Below are 16,750 nucleotides of genomic sequence, written 5' to 3'. Positions count from 1 at the left end.
GAGTTATAAACACAATGTAATATGTAATTATAAACACAATGTAATATGTAGTTAATAAACACAATGTAATATGTAGTTATAAACACACATGTAATATGGAATATAAACCACAATGTTAATATGTAAATTATAAACCAAATGTAATATGTAGTTATAAAACCCAATGTAATTGTAGTTATAAACAAATGTAATATGTAGTTATAAACACAATGTAATATGTAGTTATAAACACAATGTAAATATTAGTTTAAACACAATGTAATATGAATTATAAACACAATTATATGTAGTTATAAAACAATGTAATATGTAGTTTATAAACACAATGTAATATGTAGTTATAAACACAAATGTAATATGTAAATTATAAACACAATGTAATATGGTGTTATAAACCACAATGTAATATGTAGTTATAAACACAATGTAATATGTAGTTATAAACACAATGTTAATATGTAATTATAACACAATGTATTATGTAGTTTATAAACACAATGTAATATGGAGTTATAAACACAATGTAATATGTAGTTATAAACACAATGTAATATGTAGTTATAAACACAATGTAATATGTAGTTATAAACACAATGTAATATGGAATTATTAAACACAATGTAAATATGTAGTTTTATACACAATGTAATATGTAGTTTATAAACACAATGTAATATGTAGTTATAAACACAATGTATATATGTAGTTATAAACACAATGTAATTATGTAGTTATAAACACAATGTAATATGTAGTTATAAACACAATGTAAATAATGTAGTTAATAAACACAATGTAATATGGTTTATAAACACAATGTAATATGTAGTTATAAACACAATGTAATATGTGTTTATAAACACAATGTAATATGTAGTTATAAAACACCAATGTATAATATCAACACAATATGTAAGTTATAAACACAATGTAGTATTAATAACGTCACAATGTAATATGTAAGTTATAAACACAATGTAATATGTAATATGTATAGTCCCCTACTATAGACCAGAGCCCTATTCCCTATTTAGTCCACTACTTTATACCAGAGCCCTATTCCCTCCATAGTCCACTTCTTTAGACCAGAGCCCTATTCCCTATATAGTACACTACTATAGACCAGAGCCCTATTCCCTATATAGTCCCCTACTTTAGACCAGAGCCCCTTAGGGAATAGGATGCCGTTCGGGATTCATTCCCCTGTGTTTTTGCTCTTTGTTCATGCAGCTCGTTATTAATTTAAGTAATTCAGGAATATTGCAAGATTCACATATACTTCTTGCTTAGGCCACATGGGATTAAAGCAAGCATTCCACTGGTCATTAGTCTCTGTCCTCGACCAACCAGAACACAGATTATAGTCAATACTGTTCCATACAGGACGGGGGAGTAAAAGCATTGTTTTGAGGACTTATTGATCCCATTGGCAAAAAACTCTGAAATCATTGTATTTTTTTAACCATGAAATACTGTTTGATGTTTTATTGTCACTATGATCAATACAAACAATGTGGTAGATGTTATGTGGGATATTTATGGTTCTTAAAATACTAACTGGATTAGTTAAATATTTGAGTGTGCGCCAGGGGTCCAGTTTCCTGTATGCTCAGCGCAGCAGTTTCCCCCCGTAGTGTCAGAGATGAGCCTAATGGAGGTCCCCAGGCAGAGTGAGAGAAGAGCCACACACCAAGTCACCACTTTCCATTCCGTCTCTCTTTCCCCCTCTCTCCTCCATCCCGTCTCTCTTTCCCCCCTCCATCCCTCTCCCGAGAGTGATTTCACAGGCAGTTTGAAAGTACCCCCTAGGCTAACCGTCATCCCCAATCCCTGCTAGAGCCCATGTAGTTGGACCCCATCAGCTCTATAGCCCCAGTCTATCGGTAGACCAGAGAGGAGGGAGACCATTGTTATTGTCCAGTTACAGACCGTATAGATTTTTTTTTCTCTGGGTTTTGAAGTTGGAAAGTTTTGTCCTAATGGCACCTCACCTGCAGCTCTGTTGTGTTGCTAACTCCCACCTTGTCAGAAGTTCCAGTCATTTCAGTGAGGATCTGAGGCTGCAGAAAACTTTCAGGATGAGACACACAGACCAAGGCCACAAATAGAGCAAAACACTTCCTCCTTTACAGTCTGAAGTACACGATGAGGAAGACACAGATGAAGAAAGAGAGGAAGATGAACACCTCAGGAAGGAGGAGTGATTGACGAAGGTCCGTAAACATAGCTAACCTCCTCCTCCACAGAGCCCCAGGATGGAGGAGTGGTGGACGAGGGTCGGTAAACATAGCTAACCTCCTCCTCCACAGAGCCCAGGATGGAGGGTGGTGGACGCGAGGGTCGGTAAACATAGCTACCCTCCTCCTCCACAGAGCTCAGGAAGGAGGAGTGATGGACGAGGGTCGGTAAACATAGCTACCTCCTCCTCCACAGAGCCCCAGGATGGAGGAGTGGTGGACGAGGGTCGTAAACATAGCTAACCTCTCCTCACAGAGCCTCAGGAAGGAGGAGTGATGGACGAGGGTCGGTAAACAAGCTAACCTCCTCCTCCACAGAGCCTCAAGAAGGAGAGTGGTGGACAAGGGTCGGTAAACATAGCTAACCTCCTCCTCCACAGAGCCCAGGATGGAGGAGTGGTGAACAAGGGTCGTAAACATAGCTAACCTCCTCCTCACAGAGCCTCAAGAAGGAGGAGTGTGGGACAAGGGTCGGTAAACATAGCTAACCTCCTCCACAGAGCCCCATGAAGGAGGAGTGATGGACAAGGGTCGGTAAACTATGTAACTTCTCCTCCACAGAGCCTCAGGAAGAGGGAGTGGTGAACAAGGGTCGGTAAACATAGCTAACCTCCTCCTCCACAGAGCCCCATGAAGGAGGAGTGATGGACAAGGGTCGGTAAACATATTAACTTCCTCCTCCACAGAGCCTCAGGAAGGAGGAGTGGTGAACAAGGGTCGGTAAACATAGCTAACCTCCTCCTCCACAGAGCCTCAAGAGGAGGAGTGGTGGACAAGGGTCGGTAAACATATGTAACTTCCTCCTCACAGAGCCTCAGGAAGGAGGAGTGGTGGCAAGGGTCGGTAAACATAGCTACCTCCTCCTCCACAGAGCCTCAAGAAGGTGGAGTGGTGGGACGAGGGACGGTAAACATATGTAACCTCCTCCTCCACAGAGCCCTAGGAAGGAGGGTGCATTGTGTGCTTGTGCAGCCTATAGATAAGACTCCTTCTGCTGAGGAGCGGCCTGGCCGGCTATCAGTCCTCTTCCTGCTCCCTCTCTCTACTCTCCCTTGGTGGGAGCCGGGCCAGGGAGGGTCCCTAAGAGAGAGAGCGAGAGAAATATGCAGAGAGAGGGGTAGAGGGAGAGATAGAGCGAGAGAAATGTGTAGGAGAGAATGGATGTTAGAGAGGGGGATAGAGAGAGAAGGGGATAGAGAGGATAGAGAGAGGAAGGATAGAGAGAGAGGGGATAGAGAGAGGGGATAGAGAGGATGAGAGAGAGGGGATAGAGAGATGGGGATTGAGAGAGGGGAGGATAGAGAGAGGGAAGGATTAGAGAGAGGGAAGGATAGAGAGAGGGGAGGATAGAGAGAGGGGAGGATAGAGAAAGAGGGGATAGAGGGAGGGGGATAGAGAGAGGGGCTGGAGAGGGGGGATAGAGGGGGGATAGAGAGAGAAAGGGGATAGAGATGGGGATAGAGAGAGAGAGGGGGGATAGAGCGAGGGGGATAGAGAGAAGGGGATAGAGAGAGGGGGAAAGAGAGGGGAAAGAGAGGGGGGATAGAGAGAGAAAGGGGGATAGAGATGGGGATAGAGAGAGAGAGGGGGATACATTTACATTTACATTTAAGTCATTTAGCAGACGCTCTTATCCAGAGCGACTTACAAGTTGGTGCATTCACCTTATGATGTCCAGTGGAACAACCATTTACAATAGTGCATCTAACTCTAAGGGAGGGGGGGGGGGGTAGAAGGATTACTTTATCCTATCCTAGGTATTCCTTAAAGAGGTGGGGTTTCAGGTGTCTCCGGAAGGTGGTGATTGATTCCGCTGACCTGGCGTCGTGGGGAGTTTGTTCACCATTGGGGTGCAGAGCAGCGAACAGTTTTGACTGGGCTGAGCGGGAGCTGTACTTCTCAGAGGTAGGGAGGCGAGCAGGCCAGAGGTGGATGAACGCAGTGCCTTTGTTTGGGTGTAGGGCCTGATCAGAGCCTGAAGGTACGGAGGTGCCGTTCCCCTCACAGCTCCGTAGGCAAGCACCATGTTCTTGTAGCGGATGCGAGCTTCAACTGGAAGCCAGTGGAGAGAGCGGAGGAGCGGGGTGACGTGAGAGAATTGGGAAGGTTGAACACCAGACGGCTGCGGCGTTCTGGATGAGTTGTAGGGGTTTAATCACACAGGCAGGGAGCCCAGCCAACAGCGAGTTGCAGTAATCCAGACGGGAGATGACAAGTGCTGGATTAGGACCTGCGCCGCTTCCTGTGTGAGGCAGGGTCGTACTCTGGCGAATGTTGTAGAGAATGAACTACAGGAAGGTCACCGCCTTGATGTTGGTTGAGAACGACAGGATGTTGTCCAGGATCACGCAAGGTTCTTAGCGTCTGGGAGGAGGACACAATGGAGTTGTCAACCGTGATGGCAAAGATCATGGAACGGGCAGTCCTTCCCCGGGAGGAAGAGCAGCTCCGTCTTGCCGAGGTTCAGCTTGAGGGGTGATCCGTCATCCCCACTAATATGTCTGCCAGACATGCAGAGATGCGATTCGCCACCTGGTTATCAGAAGGGGGAAAGGAGAAGATTAATTGTGTGTCGTCTGCATAGCAATGATAGGAGAGACCATGTGAGGATATGACAGAGCCAAGTGACTTGGTGTATAGCGAGAATAGGAGAGGGCCTAGAACAGAGCCCTGGGGACACCAGTGGTGAGAGCACGTGGTGCAGAGACAGATTCTCGCCACGCCACCTGGTAGGAGTGACCTGTCAGGTAGGACGCAATCCAAGCGTGGGCCGCGCCGGAGATGCCCAACTCGGAGAGGGTGGAGAGGAGGATCTGATGGTTCACAGTATCAAAGGCAGCCGATAGGTCTAGAAGGATGAGAGCAGAGGAGAGAGAGTTAGCTTTAGCAGTGCGGAGTGCCTCCGTGACACAGAGAGAGCAGTCTCAGTTGAATGACTAGTCTTGAACTGACTGATTTGGATCAAGAAGGTCATTCTGAGAGAGATAGCAGGAGAGCTGGCCAAGGACGGTACGTTCAAGAGTTTTGGAGAGAAAAGAAAGAAGGGATACTGGTCTGTAGTTGTTGACATCAGAGGGATCGAGTGTAGGTTTTTTCAGAAGGGGTGCAACTCTCGCTCTCTTGAAGACGGAAGGGACGTAGCCAGCGGTCAAGGATGAGTTGATGAGCGAGGTGAGGTAAGGGAGAAGGTCTCCGGAAATGGTCTGGAGAAGAGAGGAGGGGATAGGGTCAAGCGGGCAGGTTGTTGGGCGGCCGGCCGTCACAAGACGCGAGATTTCATCTGGAGAGAGAGGGGAGAAAGAGGTCAAAGCACAGGGTAGGGCAGTGTGAGCAGAACCAGCGGTGTCGTTTGACTTAGCAAACGAGGATCGGATGTCGTCGACCTTCTTTTCAAAATGGTTGACGAAGTCATCCGCAGAGAGGGAGGAGGGGGGGGAGGGGGGGAGGATTCAGGAGGGAGGAGAAGGTGGCAAAGAGCTTCCTAGGGTTAGAGGCAGATGCTTGGATTTTGAGTGGTAGAAAGTGGCTTTAGCAGCAGAGACAGAAGAGGAGAATGTAGAGAGGAGGGAGTGAAAGGATGCCAGGTCCGCAGGGAGGCGAGTTTTCCTCCATTTCCGCTCGGCTGCCCAGAGCCCTGTTCTGTGAGCTCGCAATGAGTCGTCGAGCCACGGAGCAGGAGGGAGGACCGAGCCGGCCTGGAGGTTAGGGGACATAGAGAGTCAAAGGATGCAGAAAGGGAGGAGAGGAGGGTTGAGGAGGCAGAATCAGGAGATGGTTGGAGAAGGTTGAGCAGAGGGAAGAGACGATAGGATGGAAGAGGAGAGAGTAGCGGGGGAGAGAGAGCGAAGGTTGGGACGGCGCGATACCATCCGAGTAGGGCAGTGTGGAAGTGTTAGATGAGAGCGAGAGGGAAAAGGATACAAGGTAGTGGTCGGAGACTTGGAGGGAGTTGCAATGAAGATTAGTGGAAGAACAGCATCTAGTAAAGATGAGGTCAAGCGTATTGCGCCTTGTGAGTAGGGGGGTAAGATGAGAGGGTGAGGTCAAAAGAGGAGAGGAGTGGAAAGAGGAGGCAGAGAGGAATGAGTCAAGGTAGACGTGGGGAGGTTAAGTCACCAGAACTGTGAGAGGTGAGCCATCCTCAGGAAAGGAGCTTATCAAGGCGTCAAGCTCATTGATGAACTCTCCAAGGGAACCTGGGGGGCGATAATGATAAGGATGTTAAGCTTGAAAGGGCCGGTAACTGTGACAGCATGGAATTCAAAGGAGGCGATAGACAGATGGTCAGGGGAGAAAGAGGAATGTCCACTTGGGAGAGATGAGGATCCAGTGCCACCACCCCGCTGACCAGAAGCTCTCGGATAGAGAGAGGGGGATAGAGATGGGATAGAGAGAGCGAGGGGGATAGAGAGAGGGGGATAGAGAGGGATATGAACATGTGAACATCCGGCGCCGAAACGAGATGGCCGCCTCGCTTCGCGTTCCTTGGAAAATATGCAGTTTTTGTTTTTTATGTGTTATTTCTTACATCGGTACCCCAGGTAATCTTAGGTTTCATTACATACAGTCGGGAGGAACTACTGAATATACGATTAACGTCAACTCATCATCGTTCCTACCAGGAATATGACTTTCCCGAAACGGATCCAGTGTTTTGCCTTCCACCCAATACAATGGATCTGATCCCAGCCGGCGACCCTGTGCGACGCCGTAAAAGGGGCAAACGAGGCGGTCTCCTGGCCAGGCTTCGGAGACGGGCACATCGCGCTCCACTCCCTAGCATACTACTCGCCAATGTCCAGTCTCTTGACAATAAGGTTGATGAAATCCGAGCACGGGTAGCATTCCAGAGAGACATCAGGGATTGCAACGTGCTCTGCTTCACGGAAACATGGCTAACTCAAGAGACGCTAACGGAGTCGGTGCAGCCAGCTGGTTTCTTCATGCATCGCGCCGACAGAAACAAACATCTTTCTGGTAAGAAGAGGGGCGGGGGGTATGCCTTATGATTAACGAGACGTGGTGTGATCATCATAACAACACACAGGAACTCAAGTCATTCTGTTCACCTGATCTAGAACTCCTCACAATAAAATGTCGACCGCATTATCTACCAAGGGAATTCTCTTCAATCATAATCACAGCCGTATATATTCCCCCCCAAGCAGACACATCGATGAACCTGAACAAACTTTATCTGACTCTTTGTAAACTGGAACCACACACCCTGAGGCTGCATTCATCGTAGCTGGGGATTTTAACAAGGCTAATCTAAAAACAAAACTCCCTAAATTCTATCAGCATATCGATTGTGCTACCAGGGCTGGTAAAACCCTGGATCATTGTTATACTAATTTCCGCGACGCATATAAGGCCCTCCCCTGCCCCCTTTCGGAAAAGCTGACCACGACTCCATTTTGTTGATTCCAGCCTACAAACAGAAACTAAAACAACAAGCTCCCGCGCTCAGGTCTGTTCAACGCTGGTCCGACCAATCTGATTCCACGCTTCAAGACTGCTTCGATCACGCGGATTGGAATATGTTCCGCATTGCGTCCAACAACAATATTGACGAATATGCTGATTCGGTGAGCGAGTTCATTAGGAAGTGCATTGACGATGTCGTACCCACAGCAACGATTAAAACATTCCCAAACCAGAAACCGTGGATTGACGGCAGCATTCGCGTGAAACTGAAAGCGCGAACCACTGCTTTTAACCAGGGCAGGTGACCGGAAGCATGACGTACAAACAGTGTAGCTATTCTCTCCGCAGGCAATCAAACAGGCTAAGTCCCAGTACAGAGACAAAATCGAGTCGCAATTCAACAGCTCAGACACAAGAGGTATGTGGCAGGGTCTACAGTCAATCACGGATTACAAAAAGAAAACCAGCCCCGTCGCGGACCAGGATGTCTTGCTCCCAGACAGGCTAAACAACTTTTTTGCCCGCTTTGAGGACAATACAGTGCCACTGACACGGCCCCCTACCAAAACCTGCGGGCTCTCCTTCACTGCAGCCGAGGTGAGTAAAACATTTAAACGTGTTAACCCTCGCAAGGCTGCAGGCCCAGACGGCATTCCCAGCCGCGTCCTCAGAGCATGCGCAGACCAGCTGGCTGGTGTGTTTACGGACATATTCAATCAATCCTTATCCCAGTCTGCTGTTCCCACATGCTTCAAGAGGGCCACCATTGTTCCTGTTCCCAAGAAAGCTAAGGTAACTGGCTAAACGACTACCGCCCCGTAGCACTCACTTCCGTCATCATGAAGTGCTTTGAGAGACTAGTCAAGGACCATATCACCTCCCCCCTACCGGACACCCTAGACCCACTCCAATTTGCTTACCGACCCAATAGGTCCACAGACGACGCAATCGCAACCACACTGCACACTGCCCTAACCCATCTGGACAAGAGGAATACCCATGTGAGAATGCTGTTCATCGATTACAGCTCAGCATTTAACACCATAGTACCCTCCAAACTCGTCATCAAGCTCGAGACCCTGGGTCTCGACCCCGCCCTGTGCAACTGGGTCCTGGACTTCCTGACGGGCCGCCCCCAGGTGGTGAGGGTAGGTAACAACATCTCCACCCCGCTGATCCTCAACACTGGGGCCCACAAGGGTGCGTTCTGAGCCCTCTCCTGTACTCCCTGTTCACCCACGACTGCGTGGCCATGCACGCCTCCAACTCAATCATCAAGTTTGCGGATGACACTACAGTGGTAGGCTTGATTACCAACAACGACGAGACGGCCTACAGGGAGGAGGTGAGGGCCCTCGGAGTGTGGTGTCAGGAAAATAACCTCACACTAACGTCAACAAAACAAAGGAGATGATTGTGGACTTCAGGAAACAGCAGAGGAGCACCCCCTATCCACATCGACGGGTCAGTAGTGGAGAAGGTGGAAAGTTTTAAGTTCCTCGGTGTACATCACGGACAAACTGAATTGGTCCACCCACACAGACAGCGTCGTGAAGAAGGCGCAGCAGCGCCTCTTCAACCTCAGGAGGCTGAAGAATTCGGCTTGTCACCAAAAGCACTCACAAACTTCTACAGATGCACAATCGAGAGCATCCTGTCGGGCTGTATCACCGCCTGGACGGCAACTGCTCCGCCCCACAACCGTAAGGCTCTCCAGAGGGTAGTGAGGTCTGCAGACCGCATCACCGGGGCAAACTACCTGCCCTCCAGGACACCTACACCACCCGATGTCAGGAAGGCCATAAGAATCATCAAGGACAACAACCACCCAAGCCACTGCTGTTCACCCGCTATCATCCAGAAGGCGAGGTCAGTACAGGTGCATCAAAGCAGGGACCGAGAGACTGAAAAACAGCTTCTATCTCAAGGCCATCAGACTGTTAAACAGCCACCACTAACATTTAGGCGCCGCTGCCAACATACTGACTCAACTCCAGCCACTTTAAAAATGGGAATTGATGGAAATTATGTAAAAATGTACCACTAGCCACTTTAAACAATGCACTTAATATAATGTTTACATACCCTACATTACCCATCTCATATGTATATACTGTACTCTATATCATCTACTGCATCTTGCCATCTTTATGTAATACATGTACCACTAGCCACTTTAAACTATGCCACTTTATGTTTACATACCCTACAGTACTCATCTCATATGTATTACCGTACTCTATACCATCTACTGCATCTTGCTATGCCGTTCTGTACCACCACTCATTCATATATCTTTATGTACATATTCTTTATCCCTTTACACTTGTGTGTGTATAAGGTCGTAGTTGTGGAATTGTTAGGTTAGATTACTTGTTGGTTATTACTGCTTGTCGGAACTAGAGCACAAGCATTTCGCTACACTCGCATTAACATCTGCTAACCATGTGTATGTGACTAATAAAATTTGATTTGATTTGATTTGATTTGATAGAGAGAGGGGGAAAGAGAGAGGGGAAGAGAGAGGGGAAAAGAGATGGGGGTCAATGATCAATCAAGGGAAAGGTTCAACATGATGTATTAGCCCTTTTTCACTAAGTTAACTATGTTTAAACACTTTGCCTGTACACACATGTACCAGTCTAAAGATTCTCAGACAGTGATTAAGTTTTTTAAGGAAACTAAAAACGAATCAGAACTTGTCAATGGTAAATACGTCCCACATATATCAGCGCTACTTTTATTTCTGCCGTGTCAGCAACTCTCCTGGTGTTATGGGATCAATACCTACTTATTCAACTCATCTAGTGTTATGGGATCAATACCTACTTATTCAACTCATCTAGTGTTATGGGATCAATACCTACTTATTCAACTCATCTAGTGTTATGGGATCAATACCTACTTATTCAACTCTCCTGGTGTTATGGGATCAATACCTACTTTTCAACTCTCCTAGTGTCATGGGATCAATACCTACTTATTCAACTCATCTAGTGTTATGGATCAATACCTACTTATTCAACTCCCCTAGTGTCATGGGATCAATCCCTACTTATTCAACTCCCTGGTGTCATGGGATCAATATCTACTTATTCAACTCATCTAGTGTTATGGGATCAATACGCTACTTATTCAACTCTCCTGGTGTTATGGGATCAATACCCTACTTATTCAACTCATCTCTTCTTAGTGTTATGGGATCAATACCTACTTATTCAACTCATCTAGTGTTATGGGATCAATACCTACTTATTCAACTCTCCTAGTGTRATGGGATCAATACCTACTTATTCAACTCTCCTGGTGTTATGGGATCAATACCTACTTATTCAACTCATCTAGTGTTATGGGATCAATACCTACTTATTGAACTCTCCTGGTGTTATGGGATCAATACCTACTTATTCAACTCTCCTAGTGTTATGGGATCAATACCTACTTATTCAACTCTCCTAGTGTTATGGGATCAATACCTACTTATTCAACTCTCCTGGTGTTATGGGATCAATTCCTACTTATTCAATGTTGTGATACAATAATGAAAAAGTCCAATATCGTATCACTGACTAGATCTACACGGTAATATACACTGAGTGCACAAAACATCAGGAATAGCCTCAATTCGTCAGGGCATCTTGACACACTCATCCCGGTGTCCCTGGCAGCTACTATCATACACCGTTCAAAGGGACGTAAATATTTTGTCTAAATGGCACGTATACACAATCCTATTGTCTCAAGGCTTAAAATACTTAATCTACACTGACTGAAGTGGATTTAACAAGTGACAAGTGACAATAAGGGATCATAGCTTTCACCTGGATTTACCTGGTCAGTCTATGTCCTGAAAAGAGCAGGTGTTCCTAATGTTTTGTACACTGTATATTACCATAGTTACAGTGGCTTGCAACAGTATTCACCCCCCGTGGCATTTTTCCTATTTTGTTGCCTTACAACCTGGAATTAAAATATATTTTGGGGGAGGTTTGTATCATTTGATTTACACAATATGTCTACAACTTTGAAGATGCAAAATATTTTTTATTGTGAAATAACTATTCATGCCCCCAGAGTCAGTACTTTGTAGAGTCACCTATTGCAGCAATTACAGCTGCAAGTCTCTTGGGGTATGTCTCTATAAGCTTGGCACATCTAGCCACTGGGATTTTTTCCCATTCTTCAAGGCAAAACTGCTCCAGCTCCTTCAAGTTGGATGGGTCCTGCTGGTGTACAGCAATCTTTAAGTCATACCACAAATTCTCAATTGGGTTGAGGTCTGGGCTTTGACTAGGCCATTCCAAGACATATAAATGTTTCCCCTTAAACCACTCGAGTGTTGCTTTAGCAGAATGTTTAGGGTCATTGTCCTGCTGGAAGGTGAACCTCCGTCCCAATCTCAAATCTCTGGAAGACTGAAACAGGTTTCCCTCAAGAATTTCCCTGTATTTAGCACCACCCATCATTCCTTCAGTTCAGACCAGTTTCCCATTCCCTGCCGATGGAAAACATCCCCACAGTGAATCATGGTGGTGGCAGCATCATGCTGTGGGGATGGTGTTCTCGGGGTGATGAGAGGTGTTGGGTTTGCGCCAGACATAGCGTTTTCCTTGATGGCCAGAAAGCTTAATTTTAGTCTCATCTGACCAGAGTACCTTCTTCCATATGTTTGGGGAGTCTCCCACATGCATTTTGGTGAACACCAAACGTGTTTGCTTATTTTTTTTTTAAGCAATGGCTTTTTTCTGGCCACTCTTCCATAAAGCCCAGCTCTGTGGAGTGTACAGCTTAAAGTGGTCCTATGGACAGATACTCCAATCTCTGCTGTGGAGCTTTGCAGCTCCTTCAGGGTTATCTTTGGTCTCTTTGTTGCCTCTCTGATTAATGCCCTGCTTGCATGGTCCGTGAGTTTTGGTGGGCAGGTTTGTTGTGGTGCCATATTCTTTAAATTTTTTAATAATGGATTCAATTTAGGGGTTTATTTAGGGGCTTATTGAGGGTTTCATAGCATAGGGTGTGAATACATATGCATGAACCACTTTTCCGTTTAAAAAATAAATAAATAATTGAAACAATTTATTATTATTTTTTTTTACTTCACCAGTTTTGACAATTTTGTGTATGTCCATTACAAAAAATCCAAATCAATATCCATTTAAATTACAGGTTGTAATGCAACAAAATAGGAAAAACTCCAAGGAGGGTGAATACTTTCGCAAAGGCACTGTAGATGATACAGGCATCACCCTGTCACCTATACAGCCACCCCACCATAGCGCCAGCAGCTACCTCCAGCTACCTGAACATATTCTCTGTGAAAGTCATCAACTACCCCAGCTGGTGGGGTTACATGGGTTATCCTTCCAGCGGTGTCAAACCTGCAGTTGTCTATCCATAGTCCTCTCTGTGATCCATCACTCTGAGTTCAGGTAGAGCCCACTATCACCTGTCTCCTCCCGCCTCTCCCCTTTCTCCCTGTCTCTCCCCTTCTCCTCCCGCCTCTCCCCTTTCTCCTGTCTCCCCCTTCTCCTTCCCGCCTTCCCCTTCTCCCTGCCTCCCCTTCTCCTCCCACCTCTCCCCCTTCTCCCTGCCTCTCTTCCCTCCCGCCTCTCCCCTCTTCTCCCTGCCTCCCCCTTCTCCTCCCGCCTCTCCCCCTTCTCCTGCCTCTCCTTCTCCTCCTGCCTCTCCCCTTCTCCCTGCCTCCCCCTTCTCCTCCCACCTCTCCCCTTCTCCCTGCCTCTCCCTTCCCCCTCCGCCTCTCCCCCTTTTCCCTGCCTCCCCCTTCTCCTCCCACCTCTCCCTTCTCCCTGCCTTCTCCTTCTCCTTCGGCCTCTCCCCTTCTCCCTTCTCCTGCCTCCCCCTTCTCCTCCCGCCTCTCCCCTCTCCCTGCCTCCCCTTCTCCTCCCACCTCTCCCCCTTCTCCCTGCCTCTCCCTTCCCCTCCCGCCTCTCCCCTTCTCCCTGCCTCCCCTTCTCCTCCGCCTCTCCCCCTTCTCCCTGCCTCCCCCTCTCCTCCCGCCTTTCCCCTTCTCCTGCCTCTCCCTTCCCCTCCCGCCTCTCCCCTTCTCCCTGCCTCCCCTTCTCCTCCCGCCTCTCCCCTTCTCCCTGCTCCCCTTCTCTCCCGCATTTCCCCTTCTCCCTGCCTCCCCCTTCCTCCCCGCCTCTCCCCCTTCTCCCTGCCTCCCCTTCTCCTCCCGCATTTCCCCTTCTCCCTGTCCCCCTTCTCCTCCCGCCTCTCCCCCTTCTCCCTGCCTCCCCTTCTCCTCCCGCCTTTCCCCTTCTCCCTGCCTCTCCCTTCCCCTCCCGCCTATCCCCCTTCTCCCTGCCTCCCCCTTCTCCTCCCGCCTCTCCCCTTCTCCCTGCCTCTCCCTTCCCCTCCCGCCTATCCCCCTTCTCCTGCCCTCCCCTTCTCCTCCCGCCTCTCCCCCTCTCCCTGCCTCCCCCTTCTCCTCCCGCCTCTCCCCCTTCTCCCTGCTCCCCCTTCTCCTCCACCTCTCCCCCTTCTCCCTGCCTCCCCCTTCTCCTCCCCATCTCTCCCCTTCTCCCTGCCTCCCCCTTCTCCTCCCACCTCTCCCTTTTCCCGGTGACCCCCTCTTTTCCTTCCTCCTCCTTCTCCTCAACGCCTCTCCCCTTTGCCTCCTCCTGTCCCCTCCTCTGGTCCATGACACATTACTCACAAGAAGACAAACGACAGGCTCTTGCTGCTGGTATCAGAGAGTCCAGCCACTTCTAAATGAAGGTGCTTTGGCAGCGCTGCTGTGGCTCCTTATACTTCCCCCTCTCCATCTCCCCAGTCTCTCGCTCCCCATCATGCTTATCGGCAGGCGAGCAGTGCCCCTAGCCACCCCTCCTCCACCCCTAGCCTCCCTCCTCTGTCACCCCCAGCCTCTTTCCTCTCTGTACCCTTCCTCAAGGGGTTTAGTTAGGGGAGACACATGGAGGACCAGCCTGGTTGATTTATCTCCCCTGCCCCTCTGCCCCTTCGCCTGGCCCCACCCTCGGCTCCCAGCCCCAGGTACCAGCCCCTTCGCCTGGCCCCACCCTCGGCTCCCAGCCCAGGTACCAGCCCCTTCGCCTGGCCCCCACCCTCGGCCCCTCGGCCCCCACCCTCGCTCCACCCTCGGCCCCCACCCTCGGCCCCACCCTCGGCCCCCACCCTCGGCCCCACCCTCGTTCCCAGCCCCAAGCCTGGCCCCCACCAGGCTGAAACAGCCGACGAGGCTCCAACGACTCCAGTGGTTCCACATTAGCTGGAGTAAACCTTCCTGCAGGTGAAAAATGTCCTGTGATTGGCTAATTAATCAGTCAAACGGGAGCGACGCGGCCTCTGACTGGAGGGACCGAAGCAGGCGCCTGCAGAGGGCCCGCTGATAAATAGTCTCCCTGACGATTCATACATCAACAAAAGTTAGTCATTTTTCTAAAGCCCAAAGATGGCGGTGCGGGGGAGGGGTAGGTATCGCCGCTGAAGTTACCCTAGCTGCAGTTTTAATTTATTTTGCTCGCTTTATTTATATTTATTTGTCAATGTGGAGAAACGACTCCTCTACTCGACAGATAATCACTTTTTTTTATTTTTTATGTCTCACTTTTTGAATCTTGTGTAATTGTTCTCTTTGTAGAAAGCACTGTATTTTTTCCTTAGCCTTAGTCTTGGACAACAACAAAAAACAGCTGAATGGAGAATATCCATTTGAAACAGCTTTATAAAACACAACTAGGATTAATCTACAGTATGTCCGGGAATATAGATTAGTCTCTGATGTGTTTAAACGATAATTTGACCGATACTGAGCGTACCTAGGCTACCTGCGCTATCATACAGGCCCGCTGGTTGTTTAAATACGGTAAGGAGAACAGTACAACCCTATAGGATCATGAATAACCCACATCTCCTTTGTGCAAATTTATTTTAATGCAAATTCAGTCTAGAGTCTTGGTTTGGCACATACACTTCACTCCAGTAGGCAGTCCGGTATCTCTGTATATTTGCTATATCTTAAGCAGAGAGATCATTTACAGGACGGGTTGTTGTACGTACAGAAACAATCAAAAGTTTGGACACACCTACTCATTCAAGTTTTTCTTAATTTTTTTTTTACTATTTTGAAGACATCAAAACTATGAAATAACGCATATGGAATCATGTAGTTAACAAATATTTTATATTTGAGATTCTTCAAAGTAGCCACCCTTTGCCTTGATGACAGCTTTGCACACACTTGGAATTCTCAACCAGCTTCATGAGGTAGTCACCTGGAATGCATTTAAATTAACAGGTGTGCATTGTTAAAAGTTATTTTGTGGAATTTCTTTCCTTCTTAATGCGGTTGAGTCAATCAGTTGTGTTGTGAAAAGGTGGGGGTGGTATACAGAAGATAGTCCTATTTGGTAAAAGAGAAAGTCCATATTACAGCAAAAACAGCTCAAACAAGCAAAGGTAAAGCCAATCCATTTAATTTAAGACATGAAGGTCAGTCAATACAAAACATTTCAAGAACTTTGAAAGTTTCTTCAAGTGCAGTCATGAAAACCATGAAGTGCTATGATGAAACTGGCTCTCATGAAGACCACCACAGGAAAGGAAGACCCAGAGTTATTAAGCTATGATGAAACTGGCTCTCATGAAGACCACCACAGGAAAGGAAGACCCAGAGTTACCTCTGCTGCAGAGGATAAGTTCATTAGAGTTACCAGCCTCAGAAATTACAGCCCAAATAAATGCTTCACAGAGTTCAAGTAACAGACACATCTCAATATCAACTGTTCAGAGGAGACTGTGTGAATCAGGCCTTCATGGTCAAATTGCTGCAAAGAAACCACTACTAAAGGACTCCAATACGAAGAAGAGACTTACTTGGGCCAAGAAACACAAGCAATGGACATTAGACTGGTGGAAATCTGTTCTTTGGTCTGATGAGACCAAATTTGAGAGATGCATAGTAGTTGAACGGAATATCTAGGTATGTGTGGTTCCCACCGTGAAGCATGGAGGAGGAGGTGTTATGGTGTGGGGGTGCTTTGCTGGTGACACTGTCTGTGATTTATTTAGAATTAAAGGCAGACTTAACCAGCATGGCTACCACA

This window comes from Salvelinus sp. IW2-2015, linkage group LG20, assembly GCF_002910315.2.
Source record: "Salvelinus sp. IW2-2015 linkage group LG20, ASM291031v2, whole genome shotgun sequence".
NCBI classification, from domain to species: Eukaryota; Metazoa; Chordata; class Actinopteri; order Salmoniformes; family Salmonidae; genus Salvelinus; species Salvelinus sp. IW2-2015.
The sequence above is the reverse complement of the archived record's forward strand: the minus strand, read 5'-3'. Positions refer to the sequence as shown.